Source organism: Stenella coeruleoalba, assembly GCF_951394435.1.
Source record: "Stenella coeruleoalba genome assembly, contig: scaffold_146, whole genome shotgun sequence".
Classification (NCBI taxonomy): domain Eukaryota; kingdom Metazoa; phylum Chordata; class Mammalia; order Artiodactyla; family Delphinidae; genus Stenella; species Stenella coeruleoalba.
The window spans coordinates 172862-193268 of NW_027646141.1; the positions used below are offsets into that span (position 1 = coordinate 172862).

Here is a 20407-nt window from a genome sequence, read left to right on the forward strand (position 1 = left end):
TCATTGGTTCTCGCTATTCCTGTTCATCTTCCTAAGAAATTGCAAACTGGGCCAAACAGGAGGTTAAAGGGACTGACTCTCCAAGTGGGGAGAGTGTTAGTAAAGCGTCTGGAATGTTGCACCCGAGTCCCAGGGGAGGAAAACTGAGACATATTTGAACACGTCTCCCGATCACATGGTTGATCATACTCTAGGTTCCACATGCATGTTTTAGCTGAAGGAAGAATACCTTAAACCTGGGTAGTTGAAACCCTTGGAATGGGTACCATGCAATATGACTTCAAAGGGTCTTCATTTGCTCACCGAACCTCTCCAATCCTATCACTGCTACGTTTATGCCCCTGTACACATGCTTGATTCTCTTTCGGAGACATAGCAATCCATAGGTTTTAAGATACTTACAAGTCAGGTACATTCTTAGGCGTTTAATATGCGGTGTTGAGTCCATTTCGTTGAGCAAGGAGTAGCTCTTGTCTATTCCATATTTGGCTTAAGGAACTTTATCTGTGCTCATTTCAATCTCTGGTTTTATGCAGCACCCCAACTCACCTTTCCCCTTAAGCAAGAATAAGTTGGTTGTCTAAATTTGAGACCCTGTTCTGTTCTGTATTTCAGTTCCTGTGTAGCCAAGTTTACATTCCGTGTATTACTGTTACCTTACGATGTTTCTTTTTCTGTGTGACTTATTTCAGTTAGAATCATCATACCTGAATCCACTCATTGTGCTGCTAAGGGCCTGATGACACAGATTTCATTGCTGAGTGATACTGCATTGTACATAAGTACCACAAGTTCTTTATCCATTTTTCACTTTCTGTGATATTGAACTTGTACGGTAAACGAGGTTCTTGTAAACGGAGGCGTCCCAAACTTTGGGGTGGCTGTGTCTTTTTGATTTTAATTTCCCTAAGCTATAGGACCATAAGTGGCAGTGCCCTAGGCTCTGTTGCTTTGTTTTTTAGATGTTTCAGGAAACACCATACACTTCTCCCGAGTGGTTGTTGGCAATTTACATCCCGCCCATCAGCATAACAAGGCTCCCAGTTCTCCATGGCCTGTCCTGCCTTTCTGGATTTTACACTTTTTTCAGATGGCCCTTTTGACCGGGGGGAAGTGAGACTTCATTGTAGTGCAGATTTCCTTTGCAAGCTTGCTTGGTTGGCCAAAAAGGGCGTATGCGTTTTTTCCTGAATATATTCAGGAAAAAACGCATACGCCCTTTTTGGCCAAGTGCATCATTGTGGACGTTCTGCCTCTTTTCCTATGCTTTCAATGCAATTCCAGTCTACCTCCTGAAATCGGTTTCCTGCAATTCTGCCCCGCTTTCAAGTCCTCTTGGCAGCCTTACTTCAGTCTATTTTTGGACGATAGCTGTCATTTATAACTCTGCAGGTTTGTGAATTACAGTGCCCCTGAGCTCGTTTCTTCAACTCGCTTTCTTGTGACCTGGCCGCAACACCGCAGTATGGCTTCAGGCCCTAATATGGTTCTGGCACGGCACGCTGAGCCTTTGGTTAATTCCTCTTCCTGGTGGGAAATGAGAGTTAAATTTGCCCGTCCAGACACCTCCAGCTAGTCTCTCATTGGTTCTCGCTATTCCTGTTCATCTTCCGCAGAAATTGCAAACTGGGCCAAACAGGAGGTTAAAGACGCTGACTCTCCAAGTCGGGAGAGTGTTAGTAAAGCGTCTGGATTGTTGCACCCGAGTACCAGGGGAGGAAAACTGAGACATATTTGAACACGTCTCCCGATCACATGGTTGATCATACTCTGGGTTCCACATGCATGTTTTAGCTGAAGGAAGAATACCTTAAACCTGGAGAGTTGAGACTCGTGTAATGGGTACCATGCAATATGACTTCAAAGGGTCTTCATTTGCTCACCGAACCTCTCCAATCCTATCACTGCTGCGTTTATGCCCCTGTACACATGCTTGATTCTCTTTCGGAGACATAGCAATCCATAGGTTTTAAGATACTTACTAGTCGGGTACATTCTTAGGCGTTTAATATGCGGTGTTGAGTCCATTTCGTTGAGCAAGGAGTAGCTCTTGTCTATTCCATATTTGACTTAAGGAACTTTATCTGTGCTCATTTCAATCTCTGGTTTTATGCAGCAACCCAACTCACCTTTCCCCTTAAGCAAGCATAAGTTGGTTTTCTAAATTTCAGAACCTGTTCTGTTTTGGAATTCAGTTCCTGTGTAGCCAAGTTTACATTCCGTGTATTAGTGATATCTTATGATGTTTCTTTTTCTGTGTGACTTATTTCAGTTAGAATCATCGTACCTGAATCCACTCATTATGCTGCTACGGGCCTGATGACATAGATTTCATTGCTGAGTGATACTGCGTTGTAAGTAAATACTACAAGTTCTTTATCCATTTTTCACTTTCTGCGATGTTGATCTTGTACTGTAAACGAGGTTCTTGTAAACAGAGGCGTCCCAAACTTTGGGGTGGCTGTGTCTTTTTTATTTTAATTTCCCTAAGCTATAGGACCATAAGTGGCAGTGCCCTAGGCTCTGTTGCTTTGTTTTTTAGATGTTTCAGGAAACACCATACACTTCTCCGGAGTGTCTGTTGGCAATTTACATCCCGCCCATCAGCATAACAAGGCTCCCAGTTCTCCATGGCCTGTCCTGCCTTTCTGGATTTTACACTTTTTTCAGATGGCCCTTTTGACCGGGGGGAAGTGAGACTTCATTGTAGTGCAGATTTCCTTTGCAAGCTTGCTTGGTTGGCCAAAAAGGGCGTATGCGTTTTTTCCTGAATATATTCAGGAAAAAACGCATACGCCCTTTTTGGCCAAGTGCATCATTGTGGACGTTCTGCCTCTTTTCCTATGCTTTCAATGCAATTCCAGTCTACCTCCTGAAATCGGTTTCCTGCAATTCTGCCCCGCTTTCAAGTCCTCTTGGCAGGCTTACTTCAGTCTATTTTTGGACGATAGCTGTCATTTATAACTCTGCAGGTTTGTGAATTACAGTGCCCCTGAGCTCCTTTCTTCAACTCGCTTTCTTGTGAGCTGGCCGCAACACCGCAGGATGGCTTCAGGCCCTAATCTGCTACCGGCACGGCACGCTGAGCCTTTGGTTATTTCCTCTTCCTGGTGGGAAATGAGAGTTAAATTTGCCCGTCCAGACACCTCCAGCTAGTCTCTCATTGGTTCTCGCTATTCCTGTTCATCTTCCGCAGAAATTGCAAACTGGGCCAAACAGGAGGTTAAAGGCGCTGACTCTCCAAGTGGGGAGAGTGTTAGTAAAGCGTCTGGAATGTTGCACCCGAGTACCAGGGGAGGAAAACTGAGACACATTTGAACACGTCTCCCGTTCACATGGTTGATCATACTTGGGTTCCACATGCATGTTTTAGCTGAAGGAAGAATACCTTAAACCTGGAGAGTTAAGACCCGTGGAATGGGTACCATGCAATATGACTTCAAAGGGTCTTCATTTGCTCACCGAACCTCTCCAATCCTATCACTGCTGCATTTATGCCCCTGTACACATACTTGATTCTCTTTCGGAGACTTAGCAATCCATAGCTTTTAAGATACTTAGTAGTCAGGTACATTCTTAGGCGTTTAATATGCGGTGTTGAGTCCATTTCGTTGAGCAAGGAATAGCTCTTGTCTATTCCATATTTGGCTTAAGGAACTTTATCTGTGCTCATTTCAATCTCTGGTTTTATGCAGCACCCCAACTCACCTTTACCCTTAAGCAAGCATAAGTTGGTTTTCTAAATTTGAGACCCTGTTCTGTTCTGTAATTCAGTTCCTGTGTAGCCAAGTTTACATTCCGTGTATTACTGATATCTTATGATGTTTCTTTTTCTGTGTGACTTACTTCAGTTAGAATCATCATACCTGAATCCACTCATTGTGCTGCTAAGGGCCTGATGACACAGATTTCATTGCTGAGTGATATTGCTTTGTAAGTAAATACCACAACTTCTTTATCCATTTTTCACTTTCTGCGATGTTGAACTTGTACTGTAAACGAGGTTCTTGTAAACAGAGCCGTTCCAAACTTTGGGGTGGCTGTGTCTTTTTGATTTTAATTTCCCTAAGCTATAGGACCATAAGTGGAAGTGCCCTAGGTTCTGTTGCTTTGTTTTTTAGATGTTTCAGGAAACACCATACACTTCTCCCGAGTGGTTGTTGGCAATTTACATCCCGCCCATCAGCATAACAAGGCTCCCAGTTCTCCATGGCCTGTTGCCTTTCTGGATTTTACACTTTTTTCAGATGGCCCTTTTGACCGGGGGGAAGTGAGACTTCATTGTAGTGCAGATTTCCTTTGCAAGCTTGCTTGGTTGGCCAAAAAGGGCGTATGCGTTTTTTCCTGAATATATTCAGGAAAAAACGCATACGCCCTTTTTGGCCAAGTGCATCATTGTGGACGTTCTGCCTCTTTTCCTATGCTTTCAATGCAATTCCAGTCTACCTCCTGAAATCGGTTTCCTGCAATTCTGCCCCGCTTTCAAGTCCTCTTGGCAGCCTTACTTCAGTCTATTTTTGGACGATAGCTGTCATTTATAACTCTGCAGGTTTGTGAATTACAGTGCCCCTGAGCTCCTTTCTTCAACTCGCTTTCTTGTGAGCTGGCCGCAACACCGCAGGATGGCTTCAGGCCCTAATCTGGTTCCGGCACGGCACGCTGAGCCTTTGGTTAATTCCTCTTCCTGGTGGGAAATGAGAGTTAAATTTGCCCGTCCAGACACCTCCAGCTAGTCTCTCATTGGTTCTCGCTATTCCTGTTCATCTTCCGCAGAAATTGCAAACTGGGCCAAACAGGAGGTTAAAGGGACTGACTCTCCAAGTCGGGAGAGTGTTAGTAAAGCGTCTGGAATGTTGCACCCGAGTACCAGGGTACGAAAACTGAGACATATTTGAACACGTCTCCCGATCACATGGTTGATCATACTTGGGTTCCACATGCATGTTTTAGCTGAAGGAAGAATACCTTAAACCTGGAGAGTTGAGACCCGTGGAATGGGTACCATGCAATATGACTTCAAAGGGTCTTCATTTGCTCACCGAACCTCTCCAATCCTATCACTGCTGCGTTTATACCCCTGTACACATGCTTGATTCTCTTTTGGAGACATAGCAATCCATAGGTTTTACGATACTTACTAGTCAGGTACATTCTTAGGCGTTTAATATGCGGTATTGAGTCCATTTCGTTGAGCAAGGAGTAGCTCTTGTCTATTCCATATTTGACTTAAGGAACTTTATCTGTGCTCAATTCAATCTCTGGTTTTATGCAGCAACCCAACTCACCTTTACCCTTAAGCAAGCATAAGTTGGTTTTCTAAATTTGAGACCCTGTTCTGTTCTGTAATTCAGTTCCTGTGTAGCCAAGTTTACATTCCGTATATTACTGATATCTTATGATGTTTCTTTTTCTGTGTGACTTATTTCAGTTAGAATCATCATACCTGAATCCACTCATTGTGATGCTAAGGACCTGATGACATAGATTTCATTGCTGAGTGATATTGCTTTGTAAGTAAATACCACAACTTCTTTATCCATTTTTCACTTTCTGCGATGTTGTACTTGTACTGTATACGAGGTTCTTGTAAACAGAGCCGTTCCAAACTTTGGGGTGGCTGTGTCTTTTTGATTTTAATTTCCCTAAGCTATAGGACCATAAGTGGAAGTGCCCTAGGCTCTGTTGCTTTGTTTTTTAGATGTTTCAGGAAACACCATACACTTCTCCCGAGTGTCTGTTGGCAATTTACATCCCGCCCATCAGCATAACAAGGCTCCCAGTTCTCCATGGCCTGTCCTGCCTTTCTGGATTTTACACTTTTTTCAGATGGCCCTTTTGACCGGGGGGAAGTGAGACTTCATTGTAGTGCAGATTTCCTTTGCAAGCTTGCTTGGTTGGCCAAAAAGGGCGTATGCGTTTTTTCCTGAATATATTCAGGAAATAACGCATACGCCCTTTTTGGCCAAGTGCATCATTGTGGACGTTCTGCCTCTTTTCCTGTGCTTTCAGTGCAATTCCAGTCTACCTCCTGAAATCGGTTTCCTGCAATTCTGCCCCGCTTTCAAGTCCTCTTGGCAGCCTTACTTCAGTATATTTTTGGACGATAGCTGTCATTTATAACTCTGCAGGTTTGTGAATTACAGTGCCCCTGAGCTCCTTTCTTACAACTCGCTTTCTTTTGAGCTGGCCGCAACACCGCAGGATGGCTTCAGGCCCTAATCTGGTTCCGGTACGGCATGCTGAGCCTTTGGTTATTTCCTCTTCCTGGTGGGAAATGAGAGTTAAATTTGCCCGTCCAGACACCTCCAGCTAGCCTCTCATTGGTTCTCGCTATTCCTGTTCATCTTCCGCAGAAATTGCAAACTGGGCCAAACAGGAGGTTAAAGGCGCTGACTCTCCAAGTGGGGAGAGTGTTAGTAAAGCGTCTGGAATGTTGCACCCGAGTACCAGGGGAGGAAAACTGAGACATATTTGAACACGTCTCCCGTTCACATGGTTGATCATACTTGGGTTCCACAAGCATGTTTTAGCTGAAGGAAGAATACCTTAAACCTGGAGAGTTGAGACCCGTGTAATGGGTACCATGCAATATGACTTCAAAGGGTCTTCATTTGCTCACCGAACCTCTCCAATCCTATCACTGCTGCGTTTATGCCCCTGTACACATGCTTGATTCTCTTTCGGAGACATAGCAATCCATAGGTTTTACGATACTTACTAGTCAGGTACATTCTTAGGCGTTTAATATGCGGTGTTGAGTCCATTTCGTTGAGCAAGGAGTAGCTCTTGTCTATTCCATATTTGACTTAAGGAACTTTATCTGTGCTCATTTCAATCTCTGGTTTTATGCAGCACCCCAACTCACCTTTACCCTTAAGCAAGCATAAGTTGGTTTTCTAAATTTGAGACCCTGTTCTGTTCTGTAATTCAGTTCCTGTGTAGCCAAGTTTACATTCCGTGTATTACTGATATCTTATGATGTTTCTTTTTCTGTGTGACTTATTTCAGTTAGAATCATCATACCTGAATCCACTAATTGTGATGCTAAGGCCCTGATGACATAGATTTCATTGCTGAGTGATATTGCTTTGTAAGTAAATACCACAACTTCTTTATCCATTTTTCACTTTCTGCGATGTTGAACTTGTACTGTAAACGAGGTTCTTGTAAAGAGAGGCTTCCCAAACTTTGGGGTGGCTGTGTCTTTTTGATTTTAATTTCCCTAAGCTATAGGACCATAAGTGGCAGTGCCCTAGGCTCTGTTGCTTTGTTTTTTAGATGTTTCAGGAAACACCATACACTTCTCCCGAGTGTCTGTTGGCAATTTCCATCCCGCCCATCAGCATAACAAGGCTCCCAGTTCTCCATGGCCTGTCCTGCCTTTCTGGATTTTACACTTTTTTCAGATGGCCCTTTTGACCGGGGGGAAGTGAGACTTCATTGTAGTGCAGATTTCCTTTGCAAGCTTGCTTGGTTGGCCAAAAAGGGCGTATGCGTTTTTTCCTGAATATATTCAGGAAAAAACGCATACGCCCTTTTTGGCCAAGTGCATCATTGTGGACGTTCTGCCTCTTTTCCTATGCTTTCAATGCAATTCCAGTCTACCTCCTGAAATCGGTTTCCTGCAATTCTGCCCTGCTTTCAAGTCCTCTTGGCAGCCTTACTTCAGTCTCTTTTTGGACGATAGCTGTCATTTATAACTCTGCAGGTTTGTGAATTACAGTGCCCCTGAGCTCCTTTCTTCAACTCGCTTTCTTGTGAGCTGGCCGCAACACCGCAGGATGGCTTCAGGCCATAATCTGGTTCCGGCCCGGCATGCTGAGCCTTTGGTTAATTCCTCTTCCTGGTGGGAAATGAGAGTTAAATTTGCCCGTCCAGACACCTCCAGCTAGCCTCTCATTGGTTCTCGCTATTCCTGTTCATCATCCGCAGAAATTGCAAAGTGGGCCAAACAGGAGGTTAAAGGCGCTGACTCTCCAAGTGGGGAGAGTGTTAGTAAAGCATCTGGAATGTTGCACCCGAGTACCAGGGGAGGAAAACTGAGACATATTTGAACACGTCTCCCGATCACATGGTTGATCATACTCTAGGTTCCACATGCATGTTTTAGCTGAAGGAAGAATACCTTAAACCTGGGTAGTTGAAACCCGTGGAATGGGTACCATGCAATATGACTTCAAAGGGTCTTCATTTGCTCACCGAACCTCTCCAATCCTATCACTGCTGCGTTTATGCCCCTGTACACATGCTTGATTCTCTTTCGGAGACATAGCAATCCATAGGTTTAAAGATACTTACTAGTCAGGTACATTCTTAGGCGTTTAATATGCGTTGTTGAGTCCATTTCGTTGAGCAAGGAGTAGCTCTTGTCTATTCCATATTTGACTTAAGGAACTTTATCTGTGCTCATTTCAATCTCTGGTTTTATGCAGCACCCCAACTCACCTTTACCCTTAAGCAAGCATAAGTTGGTTTTCTAAATTTGAGACCCTGTTCTGTTCTGTAATTCAGTTCCTGTGTAGCCAAGTTTACATTCCGTGTATTACTGATATCTTATGATGTTTCTTTTTCTGTGTGACTTACTTCAGTTAGAATGATCATACCTGAATCCACTCATTGTGCTGCTAAGGGCCTGATGACACAGATTTCATTGCTGAGTGATATTGCTTTGTAAGTAAATACCACAACTTCTTTATCCATTTTTCACTTTCTGCGATGTTGAACTTGTACTGTAAACGAGTTTCTTGTAAACAGAGCCGTTCCAAACTTTGGGGTGGCTGTGTCTTTTTGAGTTTAATTTCCCTAAGCTATAGGACCATAAGTGGAAGTGCCCTAGGTTCTGTTGCTTTGTTTTTTAGATGTTTCAGGAAACACCATACACTTCTCCCGAGTGGTTGTTGGCAATTTACATCCCGCCCATCAGCATAACAAGGCTCCCAGTTCTCCATGGCCTGTCCTGCCTTTCTGGATTTTACACTATTTTCAGATGGCCCTTTTGACCGGGGGGAAGTGAGACTTCATTGTAGTGCAGATTTCCTTTGCAAGCTTGCTTGGTTGGCCAAAAAGGGCGTATGCGTTTTTTCCTGAATATATTCAGGAAAAAACCCATACGCCCTTTTTGGCCAAGTGCATCATTGTGGACGTTCTGCCTCTTTTCCTATGCTTTCAATGCAATTCCAGTCTACCTCCTGAAATCGGTTTCCTGCAATTCTGCCCCGCTTTCAAGTCCTCTTGGCAGCCTTACTTCAGTGTATTTTTGGACGATAGCTGTCATTTATAACTCTGCAGGTTTGTGAATTACAGTGCCCCTGAGCTCCTTTCTTCAACTCGCTTTCTTGTGACCTGGCCGCAACACCGCAGGATGGCTTCAGGCCATAATCTGGTTCCGGCCCGGCATGCTGAGCCTTTGGTTAATTCCTCTTCCTGGTGGGAAATGAGAGTTAAATTTGCCCGTCCAGACACCTCCAGCTAGCCTCTCATTGGTTCTCGCTATTCCTGTTCATCTTCCGCAGAAATTGCAAACTGTGCCAAACAGGAGTTTAAAGGCGCTGACTCTCCAAGTGGGGAGAGTGTTAGTAAAGCGTCTGGAATGTTGCACCCGAGTACCAGGGGAGGAAAACTGGGACATATTTGAACACGTCTCCCGATCACATGGTTGATCATACTCGGGGTTCCACATGCATGTTTTAGCTGAAGGAAGAATACCTTAAACCTGGGTAGTTGAAACCCGTGGAATGGGTACCATGCAATATGACTTCAAAGGGTCTTCATTTGCTCACCGAACCTCTCCAATCCTATCACTGCTGCGTTTATGCCCCTGTACACATGCTTGATTCTCTTTCGGAGACATAGCAATCCATAGGTTTTAAGATACTTACTAGTCAGGTACATTCCTAGGCGTTTAATATGCGGTGTTGAGTCCATTTCGTTGAGCAAGGAGTAGCTCTTGTCTATTCCATATTTGACTTAAGGAACTTTATCTGTGCTCATTTCAATCTCTGGTTTTATGCAGCACCCCAACTCACCTTTACCCTTAAGCAAGCATAAGTTGGTTTTCTAAATTTGAGACCCTGTTCTGTTCTGTAATTCAGTTCCTGTGTAGCCAAGTTTACATTCCGTGTATTACTGATATCTTATGATGTTTCTTTTTCTGTGTGACTTATTTCAGTTAGAATCACCATACCCGAATCCACTCATTATGCTGCTACGGGCCTGGTGACATAGATTTCATTGCTGAGTGATACTGCATTGTACGTAAGTACCACAAGTTCTTTATCCATTTTTCACTTTCTGCGATGTTGAACTTGTACTGTAAACGAGGTTCTTCTAAACAGAGCCGTTCCAAACTTTGGGGTGGCTCTGTCTTTTTGATTTTAATTTCCCTAAGCTATAGGACCATAAGTGGAAGTGCCCTAGGCTCTGTTGCTTTGTTTTTTAGATGTTTCAGGAAACACCATACTCTTCTCCCAAGTGTCTGTTGGCAATTTACATCCCGCCCATCTGCATAACAAGGCTCCCAGTTCTCAATGGCCTGTTGCCTTTCCGGATTTTACACTTTTTTCAGATGGCCCTTTTGACCAGGGGGAAGTGAGACTTCATTGTAGTGCAGATTTCCTTTGCAAGCTTGCTTGGTTGGCCAAAAAGGGCGTATGCGTTTTTTCCTGAATATATTCAGGAAAAAACGCATACGCCCTTTTTGGCCAAGTGCATCATTGTGGACGTTCTGCCTCTTTTCCTATGCTTTCAATGCAATTCCAGTCTACCTCCTGAAATTGGTTTCCTGCAATTCTGCCCCGCTTTCAAGTCCTCTTGGCAGCCTTACTTCAGTCTATTTTTGGACGATAGCTGTCATTTATAACTCTGCAGGTTTGTGAATTACAGTGCCCCTGAGCTCCTTTCTTCAACTCGGTTTCTTTTGAGCTGGCCGCAACACCGCAGGATGGCTTCAGGCCCTAATCTGGTTCCGGTACGGCACGCTGAGCCTTTGGTTATTTCCTCTTCCTGGTGGGAAATGAGAGTTAAATTTGCCCGTCCAGACACCTCCAGCTAGCCTCTCATTGGTTCTCGCTATTCCTGTTCATCTTCCGCAGAAATTGCAAACTGTGCCAAACAGGAGGTTAAAGGCGCTGACTCTCCAAGTGGGGAGAGTGTTAGTAAAGCGTCTGGAATGTTGCACCCGAGTACCAGGGGAGGAAAACTGAGACATATTTGAACACGTCTCCCGTTCACATGGTTGATCATACTTGGGTTCCACATGAATGTTTTAGCTGAAGAAAGAATACCTTAAACCTGGAGAGTTGAGACCCGTGTAATGGGTACCATGCAATATGACTTCAAAGGGTCTTCATTTGCTCACCGAACCTCTCCAATCCTATCACTGCTGCGTTTATGCCCCTGTACACATGCTTGATTCTCTTTCGGAGACATAGCAATCCATAGGTTTTAAGATACTTACTAGTCAGGTACATTCTTAGGCGTTTAATATGCGGTGTTGAGTCCATTTCGTTGAGCAAGGAGTAGCTCTTGTCTATTCCATATTTGACTTAAGGAACTTTATCTGTGCTCATTTCAATCTCTGGTTTTATGCAGCACCCCAACTCACCTTTACCCTTAAGCAAGCATAAGTTGGTTTTCTAAATTTGAGACCCTGTTCTGTTCTGTAATTCAGTTCCTGTGTAGCCAAGTTTACATTCCGTGTATTACTGATATCTTATGATGTTTCTTTTTCTGTGTGACTTACTTCAGTTAGAATCATCATACCTGAATCCACTCATTGTGCTGCTAAGGGCCTGATGACACAGATTTCATTGCTGAGTGATATTGCTTTGTAAGTAAATACCACAACTTCTTTATCCATTTTTCACTTTCTGCGATGTTGAACTTGTACTGTAAACGAGGTTCTTGTAAACAGAGGTGTCCCAAACTTTGGGGTGGCTGTGTCTTTTTGAGTTTAATTTCCCTAAGCTATAGGACCATAAGTGGCAGTGCCCTAGGCTCTGTTGCTTTGTTTTTTAGATGTTTCAGGAAACACCATACACTTCTCCCAAGTGTCTGTTGGCAATTTACATCCCGCCCATCAGCATAACAAGGCTCCCAGTTCTCCATGGCCTGTCCTGCCTTTCTGGATTTTACACTTTTTTCAGATGTCCCTTTTGACCGGGGGGAAGTGAGACTTCATTGTAGTGCAGATTTCCTTTGCAAGCTTGCTTGGTTGGCCAAAAAGGGCGTATGCATTTTTTCCTGAATATATTCAGGAAAAAACGCATATGCCCTTTTTGGCCAAGTGCATCATTGTGGACGTTCTGCCTCTTTTCCTATGCTTTCAATGCAATTCCAGTCTACCTCCTGAAATCGGTTTCCTGCAATTCTGCCCCGCTTTCAAGTCCTCTTGGCAGCCTTACTTCAGTCTATTTTTGGACGATAGCTGTCATTTATAACTCTGCAGGTTTGTGAATTACAGTGCCCCTGAGCTCCTTTCTTCAACTTGCTTTCTTGTGACCTGGCCGCAACACCGCAGGATGGCTTCAGGCCCTAATCTTGTTCCGGCCCGGCATGCTGAGCCTTTGGTTATTTCCTCTTCCTGGTGGGAAATGAGAGTTAAATTTGCCCATCCAGACACCTCCAGCTAGCCTCTCATTGGTTCTCACTATTCCTGTTCATCTTCCGCAGAAATTGCAAACTGGGCCAAACAGGAGGTTAAAGGGACTGACTCTCCAAGTGGGGAGAGTGTTAGTAAAGCGTCTGGAATGTTGCACCCGAGTACCAGGGGAGGAAAACTGAGACATATTTGAACACGTCTCCCGTTCACATGGTTGATCATACTTGGGTTCTACACGCATGTTTTAGCTGAAGGAAGAATACCTTAAACCTGGAGAGTGGAGACCCGTGGAATGGGTACCATGCAATATGACTTCAAAGGGTCTTCATTTGCTCACCGAACCTCTCCAATCCTATCACTGCTGCGTTTATGCCCCTGTACACATGCTTGATTCTCTTTCGGAGACATAGCAATCCATAGGTTTTACGATACTTACTAGTCAGGTACATTCTTAGGCGTTTAATATGCGGTGTTGAGTCCATTTCGTTGAGCAAGGTGTAGCTCTTGTCTATTCCATATTTGACTTAAGGAACTTTATCTGTGCTCATTTCAATCTCTGGTTTTATGCAGCACCCCAACTCACCTTTACCCTTAAGCAAGCATAAGTTGGTTTTCTAAATTTGAGACCCTGTTCTGTTCTGTAATTCAGTTCTTGTGTAGCCAAGTTTACATTCCGTATATTACTGATATCTTATGATGTTTCTTTTTCTGTGTGACTTATTTCAGTTAGAATCATCATACCTGAATCCACTCATTGTGATGCTAAGGGCCTGATGACATAGATTTCATTGCTGAGTGATATTGCTTTGTAAGTAAATACCACAACTTCTTTATCCATTTTTCACTTTCTGCGATGTTGAACTTGTACTGTAAACGAGGTTCTTGTAAACAGAGGCGTCCCAAACTTTGGGGTGGCTGTGTCTTTTTGATTTTAATTTCCCTAAGCTATAGGACCATAAGTGGCAGTGCCGTAGGCTCTGTTGCTTTGTTTTTTAGATGTTTCAGGAAACACCATACACTTCTCCCGAGTGGTTGTTGGCAATTTACATCCCGCCCATCAGCATAACAAGGCTCCCAGTTCTCCATGGCCTGTCCTGCCTTTCTGGATTTTACACTTTTTTCAGATGGCCCTTTTGACCGGGGGGAAGTGAGACTTCATTGTAGTGCAGATTTCCTTTGCAAGCTTGCTTGGTTGGCCAAAAAGGGCGTATGCGTTTTTTCCTGAATATATTCAGGAAAAAACGCATACGCCCTTTTTGGCCAAGTGCATCATTGTGGACGTTCTGCCTCTTTTCCTATGCTTTCAATGCAATTCCAGTCTACCTCCTGAAATCGGTTTCCTGCAATTCTGCCCCGCTTTCAAGTCCTCTTGGCAGCCTTACTTCAGTCTATTTTTGGACGATAGCTGTCATTTATAACTCTGCAGGTTTGTGAATTACAGTGCCCCTGAGCTCCTTTCTTCAACTCGCTTTCTTGTGACCTGGCCGCAACACCGCAGGATGGCTTCAGGCCATAATCTGGTTCCGGCCCGGCATGCTGAGCCTTTGGTTAATTCCTCTTCCTGGTGGGAAATGAGAGTTAAATTTGCCCGTCCAGACACCTCCAGCTAGCCTCTCATTGGTTCTCGCTATTCCTGTTCATCTTCCGCAGAAATTGCAAACTGTGCCAAACAGGAGGTTAAAGGCGCTGACTCTCCAAGTGGGGAGAGTGTTAGTAAAGCGTATGGTATGTTGCACCCGAGTACCAGGGGAGGAAAACTGAGACATATTTGAACACGTCTCCCGTTCACATGGTTGATCATACTTGGGTTCCACATGAATGTTTTAGCTGAAGAAAGAATACCTTAAACCTGGTGAGTTGAGACCCGTGTAATGGGTACCATTCAATATGACTTCAAAGGGTCTTCATTTGCTCACCGAACCTCTCCAATCCTATCACTGCTGCGTTTATGCCCCTGTACACATGCTTGATTCTCTTTTGAAGACATAGCAATCCATAGGTTTTACGCTACTTACTAGTCAGGTACATTCTTAGGCGTTTAATATGCGGTGTTGAGTCCATTTCATTGAGCAAGGAGTAGCTCTTGTCTATTCCATATTTGACTTAAGGAACTTTATCTGTGCTCATTTCAATCTCTGGTTTTATGCAGCACCCCAACTCACCTTTACCCTTAAGCAAGCATAAGTTGGTTTTCTAAATTTGAGACCCTGTTCTGTTCTGTAATTCAGTTCCTGTGTAGCCAAGTTTACATTCCGTGTATTAGTGATATCTTATGATGTTTCTTCTTCTGTGTGACTTCTCTCAGTTAGAATCATCGTACCTGAATCTGCTCATTATGCTGCTACGGGCCTGATGACATAGATTTCATTGCTGAGTGATACTGCATTGTACGTAAGTACCACAAGTTCTTTATCCATTTTTCACTTTCTGCGATGTTGAACTTGTACTGTAAACGAGGTTCTTGTAAACAGAGGCGTTCCAAACTTTGGGGTGGCTCTGTCTTTTTGATTTTAATTTCCCTAAGCTATAGGACCATAAGTGGAAGTGCCCTAGGCTCTGTTGCTTTGTTTTTTAGATGTTTCAGGAAACACCATACTCTTCTCCCAAGTGTCTGTTGGCAATTTACATCCCGCCCATCAGCATAACAAGGCTCCCAGTTCTCCATGGCCTGTTGCCTTTCTGGATTTTACACTTTTTTCAGATGGCCCTTTTGACCGGGGGGAAGTGAGACTTCATTGTAGTGCAGATTTCCTTTGCAAGCTTGCTTGGTTGGCCAAAAAGGGCGTATGCGTTTTTTCCTGAATATATTCAGGAAAAAACGCATATGCCCTTTTTGGCCAAGTGCATCATTGTGGACGTTATGCCTCTTTTCCTATGCTTTCAATGCAATTCCAGTCTACCTCCTGAAATCGGTTTCCTGCAATTCTGCCCCGCTTTCAAGTCCTCTTGGCAGCCTTACTTCAGTGTATTTTTGGACGATAGCTGTCATTTATAACTCTGCAGGTTTGTGAATTACAGTGCCCCTGAGCTCCTTTCTTCAACTCGCTTTCTTGTGAGCTGGCCGCAACACCGCAGGATGGCTTCAGGCCCTAATCTGGTTCCGGCACGGCACGCTGAGCCTTTGGTTAATTCCTCTTCCTGGTGGGAAATGAGAGTTAAATTTGCCCGTCCAGACACCTCCAGCTAGTCTCTCATTGGTTCTCGCTATTCCTGTTCATCTTCCGCAGAAATTGCAAACTGGGCCAAACAGGAGGTTAAAGGCGCTGACTCTCCAAGTGGGGAGAGTGTTAGTAAAGCGTCTGGAATGTTGCACCCGAGTACCAGGGGAGGAAAACTGAGACATATTTGAACACGTCTCCCGTTCACATGGTTGATCATACTTGGGTTCCACATGCATGTTTTAGCTGAAGGAAGAATACCTTAAACCTGGTGAGTTGAGACCCGTGTAATGGGTACCATGCAATATGACTTCAAAGGGTCTTCATTTGCTCACCGAACCTCTCCAATCCTATCACTGCTGCGTTTATGCCCCTGTACACATGCTTGATTCTCTTTCGGAGACATAGCAATCCATAGGTTTTAAGATACTTACTAGTCAGGTACATTCTTAGGCGTTTAATATGCGGTGTTGAGTCCATTTCGTTGAGCAAGGAGTAGCTCTTGTCTATTCCATATTTGACTTAAGGAACTTTATCTGTGCTCATTTCAATCTCTGGTTTTATGCAGCACCCCAACTCACCTTTACCCTTAAGCAAGCATAAGTTGGTTTTCTAAATTTGAGACCCTGTTCTGTTCTGTAATTCAGTTCCTGTGTAGCCAAGTTTACATTCCGTGTATTACTGATATCTTATGATGTTTCTTTTTCTGTGTGACTTACTTCAGTTAGAATCATCATACCTGAATCCACTCATTGTGCTGCTAAGGGCCTGATGACACAGATTTCATTGCTGAGTGATATTGCTTTGTAAGTAAATACCACAACTTCTTTATCCATTTTTCACTTTCTGCGATGTTGAACTTGTACTGTAAACGAGTTTCTTGTAAACAGAGCCGTTCCAAACTTTGCGGTGGCTGTGTCTTTTTTATTTTAATTTCCCTAAGCTATAGGACCATAAGTGGAAGTGCCCTAGGCTCTGTTGCTTTGTTTTCTAGATGTTTCAGGAAACACCATACACTTCTCCCGAGTGGTTGTTGGCAATTTACATCCCGCCCATCAGCATAACAAGGCTCCCAGTTCTCCATGGCCTGTCCTGCCTTTCTGGATTTTACACTTTTTTCAGATGGCCCTTTTGACCGGGGGGAAGTGAGACTTCATTGTAGTGCAGATTTCCTTTGCAAGCTTGCTTGGTTGGCCAAAAAGGGCGTATGCGTTTTTTCCTGAATATATTCAGGAAAAAACGCATACGCCCTTTTTGGCCAAGTGCATCATTGTGGACGTTCTGCCTCTTTTCCTATGCTTTCAATGCAATTCCAGTCTACCTCCTGAAATCGGTTTCCTGCAATTCTGCCCCGCTTTCAAGTCCTCTTGGCAGCCTTACTTCAGTCTATTTTTGGACGATAGCTGTCATTTATAACTCTGCAGGTTTGTGAATTACAGTGCCCCTGAGCTCCTTTCTTCAACTCGGTTTCTTTTGAGCTGGCCGCAACACCGCAGGATGGCTTCAGGCCCTAATCTGGTTCCGGTACGGCACGCTGAGCCTTTGGTTATTTCCTCTTCCTGGTGGGAAATGAGAGTTAAATTTGCCCGTCCAGACACCTCCAGCTAGCCTCTCATTGGTTCTCGCTATTCCTGTTCATCTTCCGCAGAAATTGCAAACTGTGCCAAACAGGAGGTTAAAGGCGCTGACTCTCCAAGTGGGGAGAGTGTTAGTAAAGCGTCTGGAATGTTGCACCCGAGTACCAGGGGAGGAAAACTGAGACATATTTGAACACGTCTCCCGTTCACATGGTTGATCATACTTGGGTTCCACATGAATGTTTTAGCTGAAGAAAGAATACCTTAAACCTGGAGAGTTGAGTCCCGTGTAATGGGTACCATGCAATATGACTTCAAAGGGTCTTCATTTGCTCACCGAACCTCTCCAATCCTATCACTGCTGCGTTTATGCCCCTGTACACATGCTTGATTCTCTTTTGAAGACATAGCAATCCATAGGTTTTATGCTACTTATTAGTCAGGTACATTCTTAGGCGTTTAATATGCGGTGTTGAGTCCATTTCGTTGAGCAAGGAGTAGCTCTTGTCTATTCCATATTTGACTTAAGGAACTTTATCTGTGCTCATTTCAATCTCTGGTTTTATGCAGCACCCCAACTCACCTTTCCCCTTAAGCAAGCATAAGTTGGTTTTCTAAATTTGAGACCCTGTTCTGTTCTGTAATTAAGTTCCTGTGTAGCCAAGTTTACATTCCGTGTATTAGTGATATCTTATGATGTTTCTTCTTCTGTGTGACTTATCTCAGTTAGAATCATCGTACCTGAATCTACTCATTATGCTGCTACGGGCCTGATGACATAGATTTCATTGCTGAATGATACTGCATTGTACGTAAGTACCACAAGTTCTTTATCCATTTTTCACTTTCTGCGATGTTGAACTTGTACTGTAAACGAGGTTCTTGTAAACAGAGCCGTTCCAAACTTTGGGGTGGCTGTGTCTTTTTGATTTTAATTTCCCGAAGCTATAGGACCATAAGTGGAAGTGCCCTAGGCTCTGTTGCTTTGTTTTTTAGATGTTTCAGGAAACACCATACACTTCTCCCAAGTGGTTGTTGGCAATTGACATCCCGCCCATCAGCATAACAAGGCTCCCAGTTCTCCATGGCCTGTCCTGCCTTTCTGGATTTTACACTTTTTTCAGATGGCCCTTTTGACCGGGGGGAAGTGAGACTTCATTGTAGTGCAGATTTCCTTTGCAAGCTTGCTTGGTTGGCCAAAAAGGGCGTATGCGTTTTTTCCTGAATATATTCAGGAAAAAACGCATACGCCCTTTTTGGCCAAGTGCATCATTGTGGACGTTCTGCCTCTTTTCCTATGCTTTCAATGCAATTCCAGTCTACCTCCTGAAATCGGTTTCCTGCAATTCTGTCCCGCTCTCAAGTCCTCTTGGCAGCCTTACTTCAGTCTATTTTTGGACGATAGCTGTCATTTATAACTCTGCAGGTTTGTGAATTACAGTGCCCCTGAGATCCTTTCTTCAACTTGCTTTCTTGTGACCTGGCCGCAACACCGCAGGATGGCTTCAGGCCCTAATCTGGTTCCGGCACGGCACGCTGAGCCTTTGGTTATTTCCTTTTCCTGGTGGGAAATGAGAGTTAAATTTGCCCGCCCAGACACCTCCAGCTAGTCTCTCATTGGTTCTCGCTATTCCTGTTCATCTTCCGCAGAAATTGCAAACTGGGCCAAACAGGAGGTTAAAGGCGCTGACTCTACAAGTGGGGAGAGTGTTAGTAAAGCGTCTGGAATGTTGCACCCGAGTACCAGGGGAGGAAAACTGAGACATATTTGAACACGTCTCCCGTTCACATGGTTGATCATACTTGGGTTCCACATGCATGTTTTAGCTGAAGGAAGAATACCTTAAACCTGGAGAGTTAAGACCCGTGTAATGGGTACCATGCAATAAGTCTTCTAAGGGTCTTCATTTGCTCACCGAACCTCTCCAATCCTATCACTGCTGCGTTTATGTCCCTGTACACATGCTTGATTCTCTTTCGGAGACATAGCAGTCCATAGGTTTTAAGATACTTACTAGTCAGGTACATTCTTAGGCGTTTAATATGCGGTGTTGAGTCCATTTCGTTGAGCAAGGAGTAGCTTTTGTCTATTCCATATTTGACATAAGGAACTTTATCTGTGCTCATTTCAATCTCTGGTTTTATGCAGCACCCCAACTCACCTTTACCCTTAAGCAAGCATAAGTTGGTTTTCTAAATTTGAGACCCTGTTCTGTTCTGTAATTCAGTTCCTGTGTAGCCAAGTTTACATTCCGTGTATTACTGATATCTTATGATGGTTCTTTTTCTGTGTGACTTACTTCAGTTAGAATCATCATACCTGAATCCACTCATTGTGCTGCTAAGGGCCTGATGACACAGATTTCATTGCTGAGTGATATTGCTTTGTAAGTATATACCACAACTTCTTTATCCATTTTTCACTTTCTGCGATGTTGAACTTGTACTGTAAACGAGGTTCTTGTAAACAGAGGCGTCCCAAACTTTGGGGTGGCTGTGTCTTTTTGATTTTAATTTCCCTAAGCTATAGGACCATAAGTGGCAGTGCCCTAGGCTCTGTTGCTTTGTTTTTTAGATGTTTCAGGAAACACCATACACTTCTCCCGAGTGTCTGTTGGCAATTTACATCCCGCCCATCAGCATAACAAGGCTCCCAGTTCTCCATGGCCTGTCCTGCCTTTCTGGATTTTACACTTTTTTCAGATGGCCCTTTTGACCGGGGGGAAGTGAGACTTCATTGTAGTGCAGATTTCCTTTGCAAGCTTGCTTGGTTGGCCAAAAAGTGCGTATGCGTTTTTTCCTGAATATATTCAGGAAAAAACGCATACGCCCTTTTTGGCCAAGTGCATCATTGTGGACGTTCTGCCTCTATTCCTATGCTTTCAATGCAATTTCAGTCTACCTCCTGAAATCGGTTTCCTGCAATTCTGCCCCGCTTTCAAGTCCACTTGGCAGCCTTACTTCAGTCTATTTTTGGACGATAGCTGTCATTTATAACTCTGCAGGTTTGTGAATTACAGTGCCCCTGAGCTCCTTTCTTCAACTCGCTTTCTTGTGACCTGGCCGCAACACCG

The 20407-nt window shown here is 43.9% G+C and overlaps 1 long non-coding RNA gene across 8 annotated transcripts in view; it reads left to right on the top strand.

The window, feature by feature from the left end:
• The window catches only part of LOC307181307, a 221618-nt gene that overhangs the window by 130846 nt on the left and 70365 nt on the right, over positions 1 to 20407 (top strand). Inside the window, exon 1 of one of the 8 annotated variants that reach the window (XR_013826395.1) lies at positions 7009 to 7094. The exons of 6 other annotated variants lie outside the window; for them this stretch is intronic. This is a non-coding gene — a long non-coding RNA (uncharacterized lncRNA). Of the gene's footprint in view, positions 1 to 7008; positions 7095 to 8588; positions 8675 to 20407 lie in introns of those variants that run through there. One more of the 8 variants, XR_013826396.1, reaches the window with a different exon arrangement.